The following is a 25,138-nucleotide window of genomic DNA, read 5'->3' as shown; positions in this document are numbered from 1 at the left end:
AGAAAAGTCCTATTATGCAAATCAGTAATAATTCTACAATTTGTAGTTTTAGAGAATTACTCAGGAGAACATAGTAATTATCTAATAAGTTGTTGTTTCATTAAATTGACACTAACATAGAGGATTTCTACCTAGTTTGCAAGTGAAGGAAGTGTTTCATGATGGTTAAAGCCATGGAATGGAAGTTTCTACAACCTGAATAGCAGAGGCCTCCTTTCTGTTCCACAAACATGTCACTCCATCTCTCTTCTCTGGACATTTTTGCTGGTTCTCTCCTATTCCTGGAATGTTCTCCCTCCTTATTTCTATCTTCCAACTTCCCTGACTTCCTTCAAATCAAATCAATTAAAATTTCATCTTCTATAGAAAGTTTTTATTGACCCCTTTTAATTACAGTCTGTTCCCTCTCTAAAATATTTCCTTTTTATCTTGTATATGGCTTATTTGTATGTATTTGTGTGTATGTATCTATTCCACTAGAATGTGAGCTCCTTGAAAATAGGAGCTAACTTACTTTTTTGTATCCTAAATTCCAAGCATTGTGTCCAGAATATAGTACAAATTAAATACATGTTGACTGACTGCCAAGTTAGTAAGAGTATCAAAAGAGAATAAACTTAACCCAAAATCACCTCTTTCTTTCTTGTCAAGCCAAGTTTTTTTTTTTGATCTCTACTTTTCCTTCTGGAAGTTCACTAACCATTTCTTTAATAATGCATCCTAAGTGGATATCTTCAACAAAGAGAAGATCTAACTCAGTTCCAATTGATCAATAATGGACAGAATCCGCTACACCTAGAAAAGGAATACTGGGAAATGAGTGTAAACTGTTTGCATTTTTGTTCTTCTTCCCAGGCTATTTTTACCTTCTGAATCCAATTCTCCCTGTGCAACAAGAGAACTGTTCGGTTCTGCATACATATATTGTATCTAGGATATATTATAATATATTTAACATGTATAAGACTGCTTGCCAGCTAGGGGAGGGGATAGAGGGAGGGAAGGGAAAAGTCAGAACAGAAGTGAGTTCAAGGGATAATGTTGTAAAACATTACCGAGGAATATGTTCTGTTCATAAAAACTTATAATAAAAAAAATTAAAAATAAAAAAATAATGCATCCTAAACTTTTTCTGGGAATCAGTGCCTGCTCTTGGCACTTGTAATATTCTCTTCCCTTTTGGGAAAGTTAGGACAATATTTACTTTTATCCAATTTTATGATAAATTTTCTAGTTTTTAAAATATCATTTTTAGTTAAAGTTTACCATCAATTATGCCCATGGACATTAAAATTAAATAATATTCTTTCTTTCACCATATTTTGCTCCTGAAGATATCTACTAATTTTTATTTTCTCAATCATTTAATAAGTACATATTATTCACAGAGCACTATGATGGGAGATTAAAAGTTTGGATAGAGTGTAGTCCTTGCCCTCATGAAACTTACAACCTATATAGTGTTCCAAAGGTGTTGTTTTTTTCTCTTTGTAAAATCAATGTTTTGCGGAAGACCAAACTGACAAAATGAAAGAGATTTATTTGTTTCTCCTAAGGGAAGACTCATGAAATCTCAGAGTTCCTCTCTGAAGAAGAGACCTCAAAATCTATCTAGTTCAATCAGTATCTATCCAGGAAGCTCTTTTATAAGATGCCAGACTATTACTCATCTAGTGTCTTCCTGAATAACTCCAGTGATTGGGACTATATTTCTTCCTGGGGTAGCCCATTCTACTTTTGGACAGTTTTAACTGTAAGAAGTTACCCTAACCCCTTCTTTGAAAAAAGAACCTATATTTCAGTAATTTCCTGACATTGTTCTTGTTTTGGGGACTAGGGACAAAAAAAGCTGATGCATCTTAAATACCACAATCCTTAAAAACCTTATAAAAAGTGATCATGTCCTACCTATATATTCTTTTCCAGCAGGTTAAATATCTTCACTGCTTATAACAGATCTTACCACCTGAGCTTAAGCTTTTACCATGCTTGCAGCCCTTCTCTGTCCATGGTACTCAATCAATATCCTTTGGTCCTGGGCTTGTTAACATTTTTCAGTTAGTTGGATGAAAAAAGAGAATGTGTAGTTGTCAAATTTGCAAATGACACAAAGCTGGAAAGGAAAGTGAATACACCGGATAACAGAGTCAGGATCCGAAAAGATCAACAGTTTAGAATAATAGGATAAATACAATAAGACATAATTTAAGAGAGTTACAGTAATTAAATGTGAACTGTGGTTCAAAGACTGGCTGTATAATTGAAGGAAATGCATCTATTCAATAGTTTCTTTGAAAAACAACCTTGAAGTTTTAATGGCTACATTCCTAATTTGAATCAGCAATATCTGATAGCAGTAAAATTAAATTAGAAAAAAACTAACTCAAATTTACTCATAAACCAAGGAGCTCCTAGAACTCTGAGTTTACAGAGATTAAATTTCTATAAGAGGAAGTTTAACCCAAAAGGCCTGACTTTTCTTCTTTTGGCTTATTGTCTCAACCTAGATTAATCCCGGAAAGTTTCAAAAATAAAGCTTAAGTGGTAGATCATTTCTAGGATGTCTCAAATGTGGCAGAAGGACAGATCTCCAAAATTTTTGCCGTCACTAAACATACAATATGGTTTATTGGTTAAAGGACAACTTTTATGTCACATAAAACCATATACACAACCTGAAAATGTACAAGGTGCTAAATCCTCATAATAGTCCATGAACAAATACTATTCATAGGCAAAAGAGAAAAGCAGCACAAGAGAAGAAAATGTCTCTGCCTATGGAAGAGCAGGATGCTGGCTAGGTCTCTGCTAGACTGGGGCAGGAGTATGGCCTCATGCTATAGACCCCAGTTTCTTAAACTGTGGTTTATGAGCCCATATGGGGGTCCATAACTGAATATGGAGATTGAAAAATTATGTTTCATCATCAATAAATATTTGACTTGTATACTTATTTTATATATCTATACCTAGGATCATGTAAAAATTTTTCTGGCAAAAAGGGGGCAAGAGTAGAAAAAGTTTAAGGTGACTTATTATAGACCATTTCTCTCTAGTAATCTTTCCTCTTATACCCATACCTTATCTTGTACTGTTTTGGATGGCTTCCAAGGTATCCATAATAACATTGAACAAATAGGTTCATCCCATTTCTACCATACTTCAGTGCTCAATGTAGGTGCCATTGTCCCATATTACTTCAAATGACAATTCACCCTTTCTGCATGGAAAGAAGAGAGTGGGGAAGAGAAGTCTATATCTCCTTCTAACCAAAATTACTCTCCCTAGTCCAAATGCAAAGGAGGACTGAACCTAGAGAAAATTTGCACTTACCAATCACTATTCCTCTCAGGATGATCTCATAGCACTTCATGGTGCTCATTAATGCAAAATGCAGTCGGGGAAGGTCAGGAGCAAGACAAAAGAAGACTGCATTAGAGCCCTTTTCAATGTTTAGTGCTTTTCTTTCTCATTTATAATAAACTCTCTTAAAAGCCTTGTGACAGAAAGTTTTCAAAGTGGCACCCAAACAAAGGCAAACATCTATTTTATTTGTGGAGACAAAAGCTCATGGGAAAAGCTGACTTTGGCATAAAAAATACGGCTTGTCTTTTTGGTTTTACATTATGGGTAGAATTCAAAAAGGCTCACAGGAAAGACCCAAGAGAGGCTAAGCTATGTATAGAGTTTAACAGGCTTTTTCAAAGAGTACCAGAGTCCCCACTAAGCACTGCAGTTCTAAATCCTCTTAGTTTTGGCCCACCTCAGATACCTATGGGAATCTCTCATTCATTCTATTCATCAACTTGTCCCCAAACCCCTGGATACTGAAGACAAACGATGTGAGAAAAGTGTCACTTCTAATCCCTTTCGATTGGACATTTGTCCACCTGGATATCAACCACCAGGAACTAAAAGCTCCAATAGGAGCACACCTGGGACAAGAGGGCAGAGAGACACTCTCAACATACCAAACACTCTAAATTCTGTTTCAAATGCTGAGCTAAATTAATATATTCAATGTACTGCTGGATAAGTTCTACTAAAGGAGGTTTTCTCTTTCTCTCTCTCTCTCTCTCTCTCTCTCTCTCTCTCTCTCTCTCTCTCTCTCCCTCCCTCTCTCCCCCTGACTTTCGCTTTCCCTTCCTCTCCTCTCCTCTCTTCTTTCTCCTTCCCCCTTCCCTTTTCCCTTCTCTCCTCCTCTTTTCCCTTAAGTGCAAATTCATGCTCACATTTTCATTCCTATTACACTCACCCCTGCTTTTTCCCAAGCTTACTCCTACCTACCTCATCTATTTCATAATACATTCCCCTGTGCCATCTGGAACCCTTGCCCTATGCATAACAAACTTGCTACCACCTCTAATTTTCCAAACAACATTCCTCCCACCTTCTCACTTCACAAAAACCTGAGTTTTTCCTGAGAACTTCACATTCCCTACCATCCTATAGGATTGGATATATGGAGGTTCAGGAAAACTAGTACCTCTGGTATGAGGACTTGCCAAGCTTCTTTAATGGTGGCTTATCCAAGAAGCTATAATATGTACAATGACCAGATTCCAGGAAAACCTTGACAGATGAACCAAATCAGATTCAAAGCAACCAACAGACATCAAACTTGTGAATTAAGAGTATTTCTACCTCAAGCATATGAAGACTTCCCTGTTAGAAGAGGAGGATGGGAATAATTGTCCCAATGATCTTGAAAGCAGCTGAAGCAGGGGCTTATGGAGGAGTTAGATCTTAGTCAGACATCAAAGATTTCAAAGTCATCCACTGCATACTGGACCATGTTTAGCCATGCTGTCCTTTGTCTTGCCACTGGGCTTCTATAACTCTAGAAGATAGATTGAGGCTGACTTTGTACAGCTCTGCCCCATTTAAATCTATTTCATATGCAAGTTAAGATATCACCCCACGATGCCATGGGTCTCCTTTTAAAAAGAAGAATGAACAACAGAATCAAAATGAAGTGTGCACATATATATTACTTTCCACCACTTCTTCCAATCCACTGTTCTATTCCTTTACTTCAGTTCTTGTATCTCACCCTCTTGCCATCTTTTTCATTGCCACTACCAGTCTCTTAGTGACTTCCATATTTCACAAGGACTTGAGGGACCTGACATACTTTTCTCTTCCTCACTATCCACTGCCACCTTGCTTGGAAAAACGATCCTGATATTGATGATCCCCATGACAATTTTACCCCCAATTGCTTAAGTTCCTCAATGCCAATAACTTTCTTTTACACTCACATCAGTATTACATTGGCATAGTAACACCATATATCATCAAATCCTAAAATTTTATAACCTTTAAAATCTCAGTTTTCAAAATTCTACCCTGAAATCATAATCTTATATCCACCTATCTCTCCCACTTGCCTACATTAACCTCTTTTTTGTGCTTTTGTGTGTGATCTTTGATCCTTTGACCTATTTCCTATTTTTAGAGGATCATGGATTTAAAGCTGTAAGAGAATCAAAAATCAACTAATCCAAGTTCATCATTTCAAAGATTAGGAAACCAATGCAGAGAGAGGTTAAGAGACATTCTAACAGTTCCAGAGATGGTAGTCTTAGAATTTGAAGCAAATCTTCTAACTATAAATCCATCCTCCTTTCAACTACATGCTTCACCTTGATACATTAACTGCCCCTTTCCATGGCTCATTCACTAATATGGAAGAGCCCTTCACCTCCATGAATGTCTGCAATTTCTAACCTGTGAAACCTCATCTATGGATAATACTCATTATTGAATTTTTCTGTTCCTGCTGCAAAGCTGTCAGGTATCAATGGAGAAAAAAAATAATGAAAATAAAATGACTTTACTAACTAAAAATCCAATGCATAGAAACACACCTGGACCAACATTACTACATTACAATATCTCCTTTTTGTTTTTGTTGGCTCCTTTCTCATTCTCTAAAATATTTGTTTCAAAATGTCTCTTTTCTCATTTCCCAGAATCGCTAAAATTTTACATCATCACCTTCTCATCAGAAAACCCCAAAGTTCTTTACTCCACTTCATTCTTCACCATCTTCTCACCAGCTACCTTGCCTTTAAATCATAAAATTTACCCAGAAGGACGTAATCCCTTCACTCCCAGTACCACCCTCAATTGACTTCTAGATCTGACAACTAGATATAGTAGGATCTAACTCCTATTCTTCCAGCAAAAAGTATAGTGGAGAATGATACTGTCTAATTCTGACTCATTGGGATTCTGCCCCCAGACTTTCTCTATTACCAGGCTACCCTTGATTAAAGATCATTTTTATCTCCTGGCCTGTCTCTCAAGGTCTTCTCTAACAGAAGTACTCTGCTTTCTTGACCATACCCTCCACCTAATCCTGCTCTCTATGATACTAACCTCTTTCAGTCTTAAAGAATACAACTTCTCCATCTGCCAGGAGGCATAACATCAAAGGAAGATTTCAAAATATATAGCATCATGCTTTCCTCAATAAACTTTTCTCCAGTTGCTGATATGCTGCTAACACTCAATTGTTAGTCTACTTCCATTCCCCTTTTTCTTGAGCAATCCTGAACCCTCAATTCCTTATGTTCAACTTGTTGTTCGCTCAGATCTATTCATATCAACTGCGATTTACAATGTCCTAACTCTTGATCTTCTCACTCCTTCTACTAAGTGTTTAGACTGCCTGATCCATAATTAAGACATTTTCTTTCTTTATAACTTCTTTCATCTTCTAGTCCTTACTAAGACATGCTTCCTTCTCAATGCCACCATTTCCCATTCCATTCTTTCTAGTATTGTCTACAATTTTATTCATGCAAACTGACTCACTTGGGGGTAGGGGAGTAGATATACTCTTTACTTTCTACTTCCACTTTTGGACACCTTCCCTAGAATCCCTTTCACTAATCAATCATTCCTCATTAGACATTTTTGCTATTCAAATGTATCCTTTGATCCCATTATAGGTCATTGCTATCTATAAAACACATGGGACATTTTACTTCCTTCCTCAGAAAGTGCCTAGATAACAATATTTTCTCTCATCCTATTTTCTACTCTAAGAAATGAAGATTTCAGCATGTATATTATGTTCTCCTATATCTCTTCTTTTTATGTAGAAATTCTTCAAGAAAAGCATATGTAATTGGTATCTCAACTGCTTCCTCCCTCTTTCTTCTAAGCCTCTATAATTTGACTTCTTAATCAATTTTTCATTTGATACTTCCCAGTTCAAAGTTGCCAATATCTAATGACCTTTGAACTGGGAAGTATCAAATGAAAGATGAATTAAGAAGTCAAATTTTTGATCAATATTGATTCTAATTGACTTTTCCTAAGGATGTAAATCTCATTCAGTTTTTTTTCCTACATGTTCTCTTCTCTCCAGGTTTTCATGACATTATTTCCTTCTTGAATCTTTTTCTATCTGTCTGACCACGCCACAAATTCCTTTTGTTTGTTTTTTTTTGTTTGCTTTTGCCCTTTATTCATGTCAGGATGTGGGCATTCTCCAAGGATCTGCTCTTATTTCTCCTTTTCACTCCATACTATCTCATTTTTTTAATTTCATAAGTCTCATAGACCCATTTATCTTCCCTATGCAAATGATATATTTATCTAGTCCTAGTATCTGCTGAGCTATAGTTATACACCTCCAATTGCCTCTTGAATTTTTCAGATTAAATTCTTATAGATGTTCAACCTCAACATGTCCAAAATGTAACCCATTAACATTTCCTAACCACTCTCTCCTACTTCCATATTTCTCTATCACTTTTAAGTACACACTACCCTCCCAGTCATCAAGGTCCACTATCTTATCCTGGGACTTGTATGGGTCCTTTCTCTGTACTTATATGGCTACCATCTTCATTACCCTTTTCATCTCTTATTATACTATCACAAGAGCCTTCTAATTGGACTCCTTGACTTTGGACTCCCAATTCTAATCTGTCATCTATTCAACTGACAAAGTAATTTTTCTAAAGTGTAGCAGGTCTGACCAAATCACCCTGTTGTTTGAGGATTTCCAGTGGCTCCCTATCACCTCTGGAATCAAATACAAAGTCCTATGTTTAGCGGATAAAACTCTTTATACTCTCTCTGGTCCCTCCCCTACCTTTCTAGGCATCTTGCAAGTGACTCCCTTCAATTATACAGTAACTCACTGTTCCATGAAACCAATATTTTAACTCCACATTGTATCTTTACACTGGCTTTCATTCATGGCTAGAATTCTCTGCCCTTTGCCCTCTTCTTCTTGGTTTCATGATTCAGTTAAATTCTACCATTCTCTAAAAGGTCTTTTTTTGGTTCCTCCAACTACTAATGACTTCTCTGTTCAGATCACCTTCATACTCTTTACATATATTATACACATCTAGATATTTATATTGTCTCTCACATTAGAATATACTCTTGAAAAGAACAAAGACTGTTTTTTGTTTGTGTGTGTGTGTGTGTCTGTGTGTCTGTGTTTGCTCCTATGTTCTCCATATGTACCATGGTCTTAAATTCAGTTTCTCATGCTTTAAATTTCTGGAAGAAGAATCCAATCAACTCTTCCATTACTCCTGGAAAATGTAATTTTCAATTAATTAAATCAATTTCCCTATAGCTTTATTAACCTTTTTTTGGTCACTTTCAAACCCAAAATATTCCTTGAATATCCTTCTTCTTTGTATTTTGTATCTACCATTAGTCTGTAAGCTTAAGAGAAGGAACAAATTTCTTCATTATTTTTATTGCCAGCACTTAGTAGCATGTGCCATACTTACTAAGGGCTTATTAAGTGTTTTTTCATTCATTCATTTAATCATTCATTAATTACTGATAGAGGCTAAAACTGTGTCCTTGCTCCAATTCTCTGGGTTCCTTTAGGACCTTGTTATGACAATCATCCCTTCTCTTTCATGAATTTCATTATCATACTCATTTTCCCATCTCAATCAGCAAATAGGATTTTGCTAAATGCTAAATGGATGCCAGAAACTGTGCTAGATGATGAGAATCTAGGCCAAAAGCAATATAGTCCCTGTTCTCAATAAATTTCTGTGCTATTGGGGTTTATAGATATACAGAAGCATGGATTTATAGATATATAGAACATATACAAAATGGATTTAAAAAAAAGTTTTTGAGGAGGAATGTTTTAGAAGCTGGATGTTCTTCGTGCATAAAGGAAGTGGCAGTGAAATGAAATCTAAAGAAAGCCAATGGAAGAAAGAAGTAGAAGTGAGAAGGGAGAACATTCTAGGTACAATAAATATCTTAATTTCAATCTATGAAGATGTCATATATGAGGAACAATAAAGAGAGCTATATAAAAGAAGTAGAGCCGGTGAAAGAAGCCCAAAAGAAGCTCATAAAGTTAAGTTGGGGAGAGATTTTAAAGATTTTTGAATGTCAAGCAAAAGAAATTATATTTGATCTCAGAACTTATATTTAGCTAGCTTATACTGATATTCACTGAGTAGGGGAGGAATATGGTCCAAATTAAGTCTAGTCAAAAATGCTTTAATCATTGCATTAAATACAAAGATTACAAATACAAGCAAAAAGAAAGAAATAGCTGCCCATTTGGAGGAAATCAACATGTAAAAGAGAGCTGAAATACAAAAGAGCTTGGGGCTTAGTGGTGAAGTCTGGATGATGAATGATAGCTTATCTAGGTCTTTTCCCAAAATTTTGGTTCTATGAAGAACTCAAGAGAAAGGCAGTTTAAGCATGGCAGCAAAGTTCTGAACTTAAAGGAAATCACTTGGGAGCTGTGTGGAAGATGATTTATAATCAGAAAGAACTTAAGGGGAAGAAACCAATTAAGAGGCTATTTAAATAGTTCAAGAGGGGTGATAAAGACTGGCACAAGAAAAATAGATGTATAAGTAGTGAGCAGGATACAGGTGCAAGAGTTATCATGGTAGGAAAACAAAAGTAAATTTAGGTATTGAATAAATATGTGAGGTAAGAAAGAATGAGAAGTTGAAGATGACACCAAGGTTTACTCTGATCATTGGAATAATAATAATAAACTTGACAATAATAAGGAAGTTTGTAACAGGACTAGATGTAGTGTAATGCCGGAGAAATTGAGACAAGACAGAGATTAGAGGGTTTTAATAGTGGAGAAGTTGGGCTAGTCATACTAGCCAGCTTGGATAGGACTCTTGTCTCAAAGCATCCAGCAATGAGCAAGTAATTCCAGAGACTTTTATAGGGCTCCAGCGATCAGGGAAACAAAGGAGGGGAGCACTGGGTAAGAAAAAATTCCAGGAAGGACCATAATTCAGTTCTAACAGGTTGGGGGTAAGGATGAAGGATTATAAATTCTGATAAGTTGGGAGTGAAGAAGGTGGTCAAGCAGGAGACAGGAAGTCTGGGCCAGGAATACAGAGTGCTATCTAGGTATTTGAGATAAGCCATCTGGAGTTTTATGACTCTTTGGAATGCCAGAGTGGCCAGAGCTCCACAGCCCTAATTATCTCAGTCCTAATGGTCAGAAAGTGGGGAGGGTTGCCACCAGGGAAACTGAGGCAGAACAATTCAGGGAAACTGAGATATTACAATTCAGGGGAATTGAGGCATAATAGTGGGGAAATTGATAGCAAGTCCTGTTTTGGATGTGTTGAATCTGAAATATTCCTGCAACACTCATTTCAAAATATTAAAAAAGCAGTTTGTGATTTAGAACAGGAGTTCAGAAGAAAGACTAGGGCAAGATATAGATTGTAGTTCCAGGAGTCATGTGATTTTGTCAATTATAAATGGCTAGGATATGGCTATCCTACCCCATTTAACTACCATCGTAAATCTGCTCTTTCTTTTAATTTCTTTAAAAATATTTATGCTAAATTCCCTCACTTCTATACCATCTGCTCAATCCTGAAACATCTGTAGCTTTGTTTCCACTCTGACCACTTTCCCAAAATGATTATCTCCATGGCCACTAACACTAATGCTTTCCTCATCACTACATACTACTGCTTTCCCCCCATTCTTCATTATCCTTCATATTGAAATCACCATAAAGAATTCCCAGGATTCCCTGAACTTGTCTTTTTGAGTTGTTCTATTTTTTTTCAGAAACACTGGCCCTAGTATATATGAGACCCTGATAGAATCAGTTATGAATTCCCAACCAACCACTCACAGCTGACAAAATTTTTTTAATACCAATCTGAACTACCTGTGTGTCCTTGAGAATCAAGACAGGTAGCAGTCGATCTGCACCAGATGGAAAAACTGCTTCTGCATCTGGGACTCTTATAGATAAGCAGACTATCATATCTTCATAATTTAGCAGTTCCCAGAGGAAAAGAAGGTTGCTTTTGACATTTTACTTATTCATGATTTCTTTTTCTCTTTTGGAGGGATTAGTCCATTTCTTCTCTCCTAATGACTTTCCTTTTCCCCTTTAACTTAAATACCAAGATTTATCCCTCCATTGCCAGACAACCTACTATAGGGAATTCCCACAGGCATGTGTCTTTCTCTGGTAATAAATCTAATTGTAATGCATGTCTCATGGACTTGTCATATTGTTTTTAGTTAACATCACTTAGTGTCAAGGCACATTTTGACTTCCTACCTCTATTCTTTTCCCTCTCTCATTCATCTGCCATATCACTAATGTAGGAATTATTAACTATTTTTCTTTCATGTATTCCTTTAGCAGTCTAATGATGCATGTAGATGCTTTCTCAGAATAATTTGTTTAAATAAATAAAATAAACAACTTTAGCAAAGTTGCAGGATATAAAATAAACCTACATAATTCATCACATAGCATATATATATATATATATATATATATATTACAAACAAAACCCAAAAGCAAGACAGTGAGAAATTTCATCTAACAAAACTGTAGACAATTAAAAATATTTGGAGTCTACCTGCCAAGACATACCCAGGAACTATAGGAACACAATTTTACAAAGCACTTTTCACACAAATAAAAGTCATATCTAAATAATTGGGGAAATATCAGTTGCTCATAGATAGACCAAGTTAATAAAATAAAAATAGCAATTCTAACTAAACATCTATTTAATCAGTGCCATGCTAATAAAACCAAGAAATAATTTTATAGAACTGAAAATAATGACAATAATGAAGAATGAAAGGTCAAGAATAACAACAGTATTCATGAAAAATGCAAAGGAATGTGGCTTAGTCATACCAGCTCTAAAACTATATTATAAAGCAGCAATTATCAAAACTATTTGGTACTGGCTAAGCAATAGAGTGGTGGATCAATGTAATGAGTTATGTGGGGAAATTAAAACACTAATGCATTGTTGGTGGAGTTGTGAACTTATCCAGTCATTCCAGATAGCAATTTGGAACCATGCTCACACTCTTTGATCCAGCAATATATTACTAAGTTTGTATCCCCTAAAAATCATTAAAAAGTGAAAAGGAGCCACATGTATAAAAATATTTATCACAGCTCTTTTTGTGGTGGCAGAGAATTGAAAATTGAGTGGATGCCTATCAATTGGGGAATGGTTGAACAAGCAGTGATATATGAATATAATGGGATACTATTTTGCTGTAAGAAATGATGAGTGTGTGGGTTGCAGGAAAAAAGTTACATGAATTGATGCTGAGTGAAGTGAGTAGAACTAGGGGAATATTGTATACAGTAATAACTAAATTGCGCAGTGATCAACTATGATAGACTTAGCTCTTCTTGGCAGTTCTAAATCAAGACAGTTCCAAAAGACTAATGACAGAAAATGTTGGTCACATACAGAGAAAGAATTATGGAGTCAGAATGAAGATCAAAGCACCTATTTTTAATTTTCTTGTTTTTATTTCTTCTTTCTCATGGTTTTTTCCCTTTGTCCTGATTTTTCTTTCACAACATGACTAATATAGAAATGTGTTTAACATGATTGTCAATATATAACATATCAGATTCTTTGCCATCTGTGGGAGGAAGGGAGAAAAACTTAGAACTCAAAATCTTATAGGAATGAATGTTGAAAATTATCTTTACATATAATTTAAAAAAAGTACTATTATGTTGAAAAATAAATAAGTAAATGCATAAAAATTCATGTGAATACAATTGTATTGAAATATAATTATGAAAATATTAGGGGGAGAAGGAAAGTTCAGAAACCCAGATTAATAACTCTGGCACTAGTGGATAAATGTTTTTCACTTGTTGATAATGGTCACATTATTCATTTGTTCAAAAATCTTCAATATTTCTTTGTTAGTCCCAAATAAAGTTTTAACTTCAGATTCAAGACCCTTTAAATTTGGCAGTACCTACCACTCCCAGTCTTACAGCGTGACTCTTTGTTTTTGTGACAGGTTTTCTCTTGCACCAGCTCCTACTCCTATCCCTTGCCTGTGTACCACTGGTACCACCTACCAATAGGCAGCTGTACCTCTTGACAATTGGTTTCCAATATCTTATGAGTCAGGTTGGTTCCTGGCATATGATTTGGTCCAGCTGCCACAGAGAAAGGTTAAACAGAAAGGCAAAAGCAGCTGGAACTTAATTCCTCCTACCAAAAGAATTGGAAGAGAGGTACTACTCAAGTGGGACAGACACAAGCCAGATGCTAGTAGAGCAGGACCAATTCATTCTAACTTGGCTGGAAGCACAATTTCTACAGAAACACAAAAGAAAAGATTCATTACATTTAACTGTATAATGACCAAAGCTTGGTCCCAGAGAATAGTTGAACAACCTCATATTATTCTTGTCTTTGTGGAAATGAAGAACTATAAATATAAAATGTTTTATAGACTGTCATATGAGGTTGTTAATTTACTTTACTTTTTTGTGACAAGAGTCACTGGATACAAAAGGATTGGGAAGGTGGGTATTGTGAAAGCACTAAGTTATAAAAATAAAAGGAAACTATAAAACTTTTTAATCAGTTGGTGAAATAAATGATAAATATTTTGGTTTGGGAAATATCCCTCAAAACAATAAAGGAAATAGTTTCAGGAGTAATGTTGGTCATTTGGTGGTTGGGAGAGCAATTCTGCTTAGAGACTGTAACAACTTTGAGTAGTCAGTAAGTGTAGTGAGAAGGCCTTCTGGCAACATCTTGTAGTGAGATCATAGAATATGTAGAGACTTATGAGAACGATTGTAATATATTTAAATCAGATTAGTGAAAGACACATGCTCAGTTTCTATCCAGTATATTCTACCTGAAGCAAAGTCTTCTGGGTTTGCTTCTGGTTACTATTTTGGGAAGGAAAATTTGATGGGAGAAGGTGGAGGGAGTTTAATATGTGTGATTACAGTATATGGATAGTATTTCTTTGTGAAATGAGAAAAGATCCACAATTTTCAAAGAGAACCAAGAGTGAAAAAGAACAGAAGGAAATTGCTCTTCCTCTCACTCCCAGGAGAAGATTTTACTTTTATCAGAGAAAGGGAGAAACAGGGTCAATGTATGTCATGGACCCTGAGAAATATGAGTGCAGCTAGGATAGGAATTAAAAGCGAAAGAACATGGAAAGTAAATAAACACAAGCAGATGTCCTGACCACCCTGTAGGATATTATCCAAGTGGAAATTCATCACCTTTGGACTTCAAGCCTCTAATCCCAAACAAGTCTTCTGCAAAGTAGAATAGAACAGTCACTGGATTAATTATTAAAAGAGAGTTTCTGATCCTACCTCACCAGTTTTGACCTGTGATTTCACTTCTTTTAGACTTCCATTTTTTTTATTCAAAAATGAAAGGATTGGTCTAATTGACTTTACTCTTCTCTTCCAGCTTTAACTCTGTGATCCTATGAATCTGACCTCATGACATGATATCCAGAAAGCAGGAAAGAACTTTAATGGTCATCTTGTCCAATACTTCATTTTATATAATAGGATAGTGAGGCCCAAAGAGTAATTCACTTGCTTCAGGGTCATACTAGTAGTAAAAGTAGAGTTGAGATTTGAACCCAGGTTTACTCACTCCAAACCCAGCTTTCACAATGTTATATCTTGCTTTCTTTTTTGGCAATGAAGAACAAATCTGGAAATGAGCCAGTTCATCTTTTCAGCCTCCTCTCTGGGTAATTATTTTGAAGGATCAGGCTTTGAATACAGCACTAGAGGGAAGTCAGAGAACCCACCCCCATTTACTAAAAAAAAAAAATCCCCTTTTTTTACCTGACTGGATAACTCTCTAATCTTACTGGAAATAAGTCCCAGAGGCTCATTAATTGGATCTCAGCTGGTGTCACAGTAAGGGGGCCCAACGTGGAGGAAGGGAGTCTCTCCCTAAGGCCCGGGCTATGTGACTTCTCCAAGACTGCATCCCTGCCTGCCTCCCTTTGGCAAGGGACTGAGAACAGAGCCCTTATTATGCTGGGAGAGTACGCTCCAGTCACCCTTCAAGTCTATTCATCACTGTTCAATAAAGTCCATTTCTTTGATACAGTATCCTTGATGGTGTTTTTTCACCGTTCAGGCCCCAGCAATCTGGAAAGCTCAGTGATTTGCAATTGGTCCCTCAGTCGTTAGGGTGAATGAGAAAGATTCTCCTGTGGATGTGGTCTGTGGGTCTGGCAAAAGAAAAAGAAAGGGGAAAGGACAGCCTGAGATTTTTAAATTAATGACCAAGCTTGGGTAGAGAGGAGGGAGAGAGAGCTGGCTCTAAATGGTAGCTGCAGGGAAGACAAATAGTCTGGAGGGCACAGAGCTGAAGGGGGGCCCCTCTATTTGGACCTTGGGAGAAGCAGCCATCGGTCTGTGCCATTCCAGAAGTGAATCGACTTTGCTGCCTGGGAAAAGAGAGGAGACTGGTGGGGCTTGTTTCTCATTTCAAGAAAGGAGAAAAAGGGGAATGGGTCAGGGGCTGTCTAAGACAATGACTCCTGCTTCTGAGTTAATGCTCCTCCAGGGTCTGAGGCACTCTCTTTGGTCTCCCACAGCATCCAGGGCCATCTCCAGTCATCCTGGCCTGTATCTGGCCACTGGACCCAGATGGCTCTGGAGGGGAAAGTGAGGCAGGTGAGCTTGCACAGCCCTCCCTCACTTAAATCCAATTCACCTGCATGTCATGGTATCACCTTCCTGATGTCATGGTCCTCTTCAAGAAAGGACAAAATAACAGCCCTTTGGACAGAAAATCAGAACCAAAGGTTGTGGGAGCAGAAGGTGAGGGAGGATCACAGGAACTGAGGGAGAGGGTGAGTTGTGGAGCCCTGTTTGTGAAAACTCTGAATGTAGTGCAGTATTACCTCTGGATGATGAAGCAGAAGACCAGGGCTGAATTACCACTCTGAACTAACCTCAGACAAATCATTCAATTTCTCCTGGACCTCAGTCTCCTCATCTGTCAAATAAAGGCTAGATGATCTTTGAGGTCCCTTTCAACCTGGTACCCTGTGATGCTATGACCTTGGACTGGGTAGCTATGTTTGTTAAGCATTACTCACCCAACAAATGAGACTACTCTTTCCTTACAAGAAAGATTCATTTTCCCAACCTTTTCTAAAGGACTTTGGAAAGGAGTAATGGTACAACTGTACAGGGAGGTCACTAGATTTAAATTCTATGGCCAGTCTAGACTTCAGCTTTGCTCCTAAGCACTAAACAGATGACATTTATGCTCAAAGACTTAACTGGATTTGTGATCTCATCAATTTAGAAATTCTTCCAAAGACATGGATTTCAATTCATCAGTGCAATGCTTGTACTAATTCTTTTTTTAAAAATGTATTTATTTTAAATTAAATGGAAAATAAGAAAAAAATAGAAAAAAAAGACAGAAAAAGAAAAAATAACAAAGAAAAAATTGTCATGTACACTGCATAATATCAGGGAGGATTCAAAATATGTAACATAAATATATAACAATACATTTCCATTTCAAGAAAATATATATAATAATAGAAGACATATTTATAACTGTCTATCTTTTCTTTTCTTCTTTGTAAATTTTCTTTTGTTTTCCACTATGTACTTTTTACTTTATTTTTTCCCCTTTCTTCCTCTTCACTTTCCTTAACCAGATGGTATTTAAGCATGTATGTATGTATATATGTATATATGAGACTACTCTTTCCTTACAAGAAAGATTCATTTTTCCCAATCTTTTCTAAAGGATTTTGGAAAGGAGTAATGGTATAGTTGTACAGGGAGGTCACTAATAATGATATAGTTGTACAGGGAGGTCACTAGATTTAGATTCTATGGCCAGTCTAGATTGCATTCTAGGTTTACATATACATGTGTACACACATATACATATATATACAAAACAATATTAATAAGATTGACAGATAATGTAGATTTCTCTCTTGATTGATTCTTTAAGTTTGACTTTGTCTGAGTTCAATGATTATTATGATTATTATTAATCTCCTCATAGATGCTTTCCTTATCTTGTCCCCTCACCATTTCCCTCCCTTTTATTCCCTTCCTATTAATCTATATATCCATCTTATTCCCATTAATCTAAACACTCTTCTGTATTCCACCTTATCCTATGTTCCCCTTTCCCTCCCTCTTTATATGCCACCTTATCCTATTCCCTTCCCCCCTTATTTATATATTTTGGAGTGTTCTACACCTTTCTTGATATGTGTGTGTGTATATCTTATTAATATAGTTTTAGATGTATGTGTATGTGTGTGTTTATATATAGTTTTATACATATATATAGTTATATAGTTACATGTAGACATAGATTTCCCTCTTTAACGCAAGAACTGGATCTCAGCTGGTATCACAGTTAGGGTCCAACATGGAGGAAAGGAGTTTTTCTCTGATACCCCAGGCTATGTGACTAGCTTTTCAGAAATACCAGCCTTCTTTGCGTATCTAATTCCTCTATGTTGGTTCTTGCTATAGCACATCATCCATAAAGCATAATTATTATTTTTATTTTTTCCTAGACAGTTTTGCTTTTTAGAGTCACATCATACTCAGCTCTACCCCAATCTTTTTTTTTAGACTACCCAATTACTACTGCCAGTTTTAGATATATGGTTTACAATTGCAAAAATAAACAATTTGTCTTTATTGAGTCCCTTGAAATTAGTCTTTGATGTTGGTTCATATGTGTTAAATCTTCTCCTGAGTTGAGGTTTGTTGGAAACAAAATCCTGAAAATCTGACAATTTATTGAATATCCATTTCTTTTTATTCAATATTATATTTAACTTTGCTATATATAATATTTTCAGCCACAACTCTAGTTCTTTTGATTGTCAATGCATGAATATTGTGGGACCTGTAAGGTTTTATTGTAGCCACTAATAAACCCTGTGCAATTATTATTGTAGCTTCAGCATATTTTAATTGTTTTTGTTGTTTTTATCGTTGCTGCTCCTGCTGTTGCTGCTGTTACTTGTAAAATTTCTTTCTGATCTGGGGGTTTTAACATTTAGCAATCATGTTCCTATATGTTTTCCTTATAGAATCTCTTTGAGGTACTGGTCAGTAGATTTTTTTTTTCTTAATTCTACTTTCCCCTTATTCTCTCACCACAGAACTTTTTTTTTTACTTATTTCTTGCATTATTGTATCAAGGTTCTTTTTTTTGGTCAAATTATTCTTATGTTTTCTCTTCTTGATCTATTGTTTTTCTTATATTTCATGTTATTTTCTTTTTTCATTCTTTATATTTTGTTTTATTATTTCTTGGTTTCATAACTTCACTGGTTTCCCTTTACCCAGTTCTAATTTTCAAAGAATCACTTTCTTCCTAAAGACTCTGGATCTCCTTTTCTATTAGTCGACTTTTTTTTCATAATCTTGTTTTTCTTGGAAGCTTCTTTGTTTTTTTCTTCAATCATTCTCACTTGATTTTCTACACAGTATTTAATTTTTCCAAACACATGTAAAGATATTTTTGAACATTCATCTTTGCAAAATCTTGTATTCCAAAATTTTCTCCCTCTCTTCCCCCAATCCCTCCCCAAAGCAGCAAGCAATCTGATATAGGTTAAACATGTACAATTCTTCGAAATATATTTCCATATTTGTCATGCTGCATAAGAAAAATCAAATCAAAGGGGGAAAAACCATGAGAAAGAAAAACAACACAAGCAAACAAACAGCAACAACAAAAGCCGAAAATACTTTGCTTTGATTCACATTCAATTTCCATAATCTCTCTAGATGCAGATAGTACTTTCCATCATAAGTCTATTGGAATTGTCTTGAATCAATTTAAACTTCATTGTTGAAAAGAGCCAACTCCATCACAGTTGATTATCACATAATCTTGTTGTGACTGTATACAATGTTCTCTTGGTTCTGCTCACTTCATTCAACATCAGTTCATGTAATTCTTTGTAGGTTTTTTTTTTTTTCTGAAATCAATCTGCCCATCATTTCTTATAGAACAATAATTTGAATTAGGACTTTTTTTTATTTTAGTATCTTCCTCTGAGGATGAATCCATTTCTCGTATTTCCATAGTAACTTTCTATGGTTGGGTTCTTTCTCTTTTGTCTGTTCATTAAAAAAAAAAGAATTTAGGGAAGAATTTTGGAAAGATGGTAGAATAGATCAGTAAATTTCAAACTCTCCAAATTTCCTGCATAAGCAAAACAAAATTGGGCCTTAGAGTGAACATAGACTGGTAAAAAATCAAGATTTGGGCTAATAGGCGTCCTTCTAGTGCAACCTAAGAAGATCTGAAGAAAGACTCTAGGCTGGAGAACTGAGACCTGCAGGTATTTTACTCCACACTTACGACTCTATCTCCTTTTATCTCATGTTTTAATTTTGGTTTGTTAGGCCTCCCAAACAGAAGGAAAAAAAGATGATAAATGGTACTGAAAATTGCAGTTGTTTTATTTGTGGTTGCTTTGGCTGGATGGAAGAATGAGAGACATTATTTCATTTGGCTACAAGAGGGAAAAAAATTGAGCAGTGATAATGGGTGAACTTGGAATACTTTTGAAGGTGAACCTAGAGGGCAGAAACAAAATGGCAGAGATGATACAGCAACTCATCTGAATTCTTCCAACATTCTTATCCAAAAAAATTTTGAAATAATGTCTCAAAAAATGCGGATCTTTCTTACAAAAAAAAATCTTCAAACAGAGACACATATAAAGGCCTGAAGCAGAATCTATTATGCTTCAACTAATGTAAAAGAAACAAAGGTAGCAAACATTATCTCAGACAAAGCAAAAATAAGAGATAAGCAGGGGAAAGTACACCTTGCTAAAAGGTGCGATAGACAATGAAGTAATATCACTAATAAACATATATGCACAAAATGGCATAGAATCCAAATTCTTAAAGAAAAAGTTAAATGAGTCACAGGAGGAAATAAACAGTAAAACTATACTAGTAGGGGACCTCAACTTTCCCTTCTCAGAACTAGGCAAATCTCATTAGAAAATAAATAAGAAGTAAGTCAAGGAGATGGATAGAATTTTAGAAAAATTAGATATTATAGACCACTAGAGAGATCTGAATGGAAATAGAAAAGAATATACTTTTTTTTTCTCAGCTGTACCTGATACTTCATCAATAAAATGACCATGAATTAGGGCACAAAAACCTTACAACCAAATATGGAAAAGAAGAAATAATAAATGCATCCTTTCAAGCCAATAATGTAATTAAAAATTACATTCAATAAAGGGACGATGAAACAGGTTAAAATTTAATTGGAAATGAAATAATCTAATCCTAAGGAATTAGTGAATCAAAAAATTAATCATAGAAACAAAAAATAATTTCACTTAAGAGAATGACAACAGTGAACTAATGTGTTATATTTCTAAATGCTCAAATAATGAAAGAGTTGGGTTGAATTTGTTAAGAAATTAATAGAAATTGTTCTATTTTGGTTTCTAAACCATTCAGCTCTTATATTTTATGGGTGAGTTTATTCCATTCACATTTTTTTTTGTTTCTCTTTGTTTATGCCTCTACCACTTCTTTTTATCCTGTTCCTCCTCACAAGTATGCCTTCCTTTCTCTTAACCCTCTCTCCTTTTAGCACCTTCTCCTACTTCCTTGCCAGGTAAAATAGATTTCTATAATCAATTGAGTATGTATGCTTCTTTCCTTTGAGTAAATTCTGATGAGTGTAATATTCAAAAACTCTTGTAACAGTTCAGCGCTGGAAACCAAGAACCTGGGTTTGATTTCTCCTCCGGATCATCTCAGCATGGGGAGGATGAGCATCTCCTGCTTGTTTCCTAGGCATTTTAGCATCTCCCCAGTGGGAGTGCACCATCCTGCACCAGATTGTGGTTGTCGGCATGCTGGCTGCTGCGGTTTCCCTGCTGTACTTTTCTGTCATCATCCATAAGTATAAGTACCGGCATTTGTCCCGGGATAAGAAGTTTCACAGGTATCTGGCCTGCATTAGGGACATTGAAGTCACTGACACCAGTAACCCCCACATCAATTACCGGATCGGGGTAGACTGCAGGAGCAGCGGGTTGTGGATCTTCGTCTACTGCTGACCCCAGCACAATGGCAACCCACACGATGTGTTGGACATCAGACAGATGAGGGACAAGAACCAGAAGCCGGTGGTGATGAAAACAAAACTGGGCATAACAGAGTTTGCTCCCTCTCCAGAAAAAGTCAGTGATTATATTTCTCCACTTCTGAGTTTTGCTGCAGAACAGGTGCCATGGACAAACACAAAAAGACCCCTCTCTATATCCTCTGTACGGCTGGGATAAGAATCCCTCCAGAAAGTCAGCAAAAAGCCATCCTGGAAGATCTTCTGACAGAAGTCCCAACACACTTTGACTTTGTTCTTCGACTCTCATGCCGAGGTTATTTCAGGGAAGCAGGAAAGTGTCTATATTTGGATTGGCATTAACTTTGTCCTTGGGCGATTTGAGCACATTGAAGATGATGATGAGGTCATGGTGGAAGTGAACATTCCTGGAGCTGAGAACCAAGCAGCCATTGTCCACAAGAGGAGAGTGGGTATTCTGAACATGGGTGGAGTGTCTATCCAGATAGCCTACGAAGTCCCCAAAAGTGTAAGCTTTGCCTCCTCACAGCAGGAAGAAGTAGCCAAAAATTTGCTACAGGGTCCTTGTTGCTGAGGAACAAGGTCCTTCTTCTGATATTCCCTACCTAGACCCTTCCCTTCCCTTAGACAAGAGGGACAAAATTAAGCAGAACGGGCAGACCATGTACCTTGGGGAACTGGAGACTTCACCCTGTGCAAGATACTCCAGCGTTTCATGAAGAAGACCAATGAGACCCAGACTTCCCTCAATGGGATCTATCAGCCTCCAGTTCATTTCCAGAACAGTGAATTCTATGGCTTTTCAGAATTCTACTATTGTACTGAGGATGTGTTAAGAATAGGAGTGAAGTAAAAAAGTATGCCAAATGGGACTGTCAGAAACATAATCTTCAATCTTTGTAGTTAAAAGTTTATTACTAGTTCTTCATTCCCTTATGCAGATGGTATTTTTTTTAACAACCCAGATGTGCTGTCCTGAAAAACCTGAGACCTTGACAACCTGATAAGCTTAAAGAAATACTGCTTATTGCTGTCTGGGAATGACCCCCTTAAGATCATAACTTTTTGCCTCCTGTTTAGAATAAAAATTCCTTTATTATGACAAATGTATCAAGAAACATTTTGATGTCTCTCTCTCTTCTTTCTATAACTATATGGCCCTGAAGCCACTCATTACTGACCCCTCCAGTCTTTGTGTTGGGAGATCAGTCCTGGCCAGTAATAAACACTCTTAAAACTTCATTATTTTGGCTGCCCTGTTTTTCTCTCGCCTGGGTACTTCAGGAGGAGATTACAATACTGCTAAGTTTATTAAAACTGCCAAAGATTATTGTGCAACAAAGTGGTCCGTCTTATGGGAACGCTTTGACCAGGGCCTGTATGCCTCTCATGCTGACCTCCATAGGCTGAAGTATTAGTGCTTTAAATATGCCTGGATATATGAGATGTTTCACCGAGGCTTCTCATTCCCAGTTAATTGTAGCAATCTAAAGATGGCCTTCCTGGTGTAGGACAAGGAAGTGCAGTGGATACTGGGAGCAATCCTCTACAGGACCTGGTTTTTGCCTTTGAGAGACATCCACCAGGGGACCTTCCAGGCCAGCCACATGCACTGGCAGAGCTTTTCGTTTGTCTGCAACCACTACCTGTTCTGGACCTGCTTCCTGGTCGTCCTCTTCTCCATCCTGCTCTACCTGCTACCCCTGAGGGGGATTCACGGGCGTGCTGTGGAGCAGCTCCAACATCCTCCCTCTGGATGGAGGAAGGCCTCCCCTCCACCCCATAAAATGTCTGGTACCTTGTGAGCTGGGACACAAGGGCCTGGGGAGACTCAGAAAGAAAAAGCCGTTTTTGCCTCAAGTGTTCTTTTCATTTCTCCCCTGTTTTTCCCTTCCCATTTGGTCCCTTCAAATAACAACAAAACAATTTTTAAAAATTCTTAGGAATTACAATTATCATCTTTCTACATAGAAATGTAAACTATTAAACCTTATTATGCCTCTCACGATTTTTCTTTCATGTTTACCTTATTATGCTTCTCATGAATCTTGTATTTGAATGTCAAATTTTCTATTCAACTTTGATCTTTTCAGTAATGCTGGGAAGTCCTCTATTTCATGTTGTTGTTGTCATGAACCTATTTGGGGGTTTTCTTGGCAAAGATGCTGGAGTAGATTGCCATTTCCTTCTTTACCTTATTTTACAGATGAGGAAATCTGTAAGTAAGATACATTCAGGAGAATGTATCTTATTGACTCCAGGCTAGTATTATTCTATCCAAATATGCCACCTAATTGCTTCTCTATTTCATTAAATATTTATTTTTTTCCTCAGAAAGATTACACCTCATGGTTCCAAGGATGAAACCAAGATGGTGGAGTGAAGCCAGGAACCTGTTTGAGCTCTCCCAGTTTTCTTCAAAAACCACATAAAACCAAATCTCTGAGCATAATCTGATAGAATCAAACTACTATCCAACTCAAGATAGATTGGAAAAATTTCAAGAAAGGTCAGTCTCACTGGGGTGAAAAGGGTGTTCAGTTCAACTCAGACAGACTCTAGGAAAGCTTATGAGAGGGCCTTAATCACAGCAAATCAACAACTAAAACCCTCACCCCTGGATCAGTAGAGGAATAGATCAGTGAGGCAGTTTCCAGGCCTAGTTCAGAAGGCAAATTCTGGGAAACCAGGCTGTTTCCTGAAAAGATCAGGCAAAGTTACCCCCTGCAAACACAAGGGGCCCCTGTGCTCAAAGCCAAGGCTCAAGCTACACAGAAAGCTTGTGACAGCATGCCCTTTACCCCAGGAGCAGAATTCAACCATGAATGTAAAAAAGAGGAAATACCAAAAGAAAAGAAAAGAAAATAAGCAAGAAACAGAAAGAAAATGAGCACTTGACCATAGAAAGCTATTATGGTGACGGGGAAGACCAAAACACCAACTCAGTTGAGGACAAAACGTCCAAAAAGAAATCTTAAACAGTGATATGAATTGGTCTCAAGCCCAAAAAGGCTTCTTGAAAGTGCTCATAAAAGACTTTAAAAAGCAAATGAGAGAGATAGAAAGAAAATGAAAAAAAATGAGAGATATGCAAGACAGAGTCAACAGCTTGGAAATGGAAGACAATTTATTTAAAAATACAATTGACCAAATGCAAGAAGAAAAAATCCACTGGGTAAAACAACAACAACAACACCTTCAAAAGTAGGTTGAATCAAATGGGAAAAGATATATAAAAGCTAACTGAAGAAAAGCACACATTAAAAACTAGAATGGAGCAAATGGAAGCAACTCTACAAGACATCAAGAATCAGTCAAACAAATCAAAAAGAATGAAAAAGTGGAAGAAATGTAAAATACTTCATTGAAAAAACAAATGACCTGGAAAATAGATCCAGAAGAGATAATTTAAAAATCATTGGCCTACTTGAAGGCCATGACCCCCAAAAAAGAGCATGGACAACATTCTTCCAGAGATCATCAAAGAACACTGCCTCAATATTCTAGAAACAGGGAGTAAATAATCATTGAAAGAAGGCACTGATCACCTTCCTTAAGAGAACCTACAAGGAAAACCCCAAGAAACATTGTTGTAAAACTCCAGAACTACAATCTCAAGGAAAAAATACTGAAATCTTCTAGAATATCAAATATCAAGGAGCAACAGTTAGGATTACCCAGAATTTGGAAACTTCTAC

General features: G+C 36.6%; 1 pseudogene; it reads left to right on the top strand.

Annotated features, from left to right (window-relative positions):
* Positions 1-21,085: 21,085 nt before the first annotated feature.
* On the top strand, positions 21,086-23,226 carry LOC100921824 (annotated as a pseudogene).
* Positions 23,227-25,138: the final 1,912 nt, after the last annotated feature.

Source organism: Sarcophilus harrisii, chromosome 2 (genome assembly GCF_902635505.1).
Source record: "Sarcophilus harrisii chromosome 2, mSarHar1.11, whole genome shotgun sequence".
NCBI classification, from domain to species: domain Eukaryota; kingdom Metazoa; phylum Chordata; class Mammalia; order Dasyuromorphia; family Dasyuridae; genus Sarcophilus; species Sarcophilus harrisii.
This window is presented reverse-complemented; position numbering and strand designations above follow the sequence as displayed.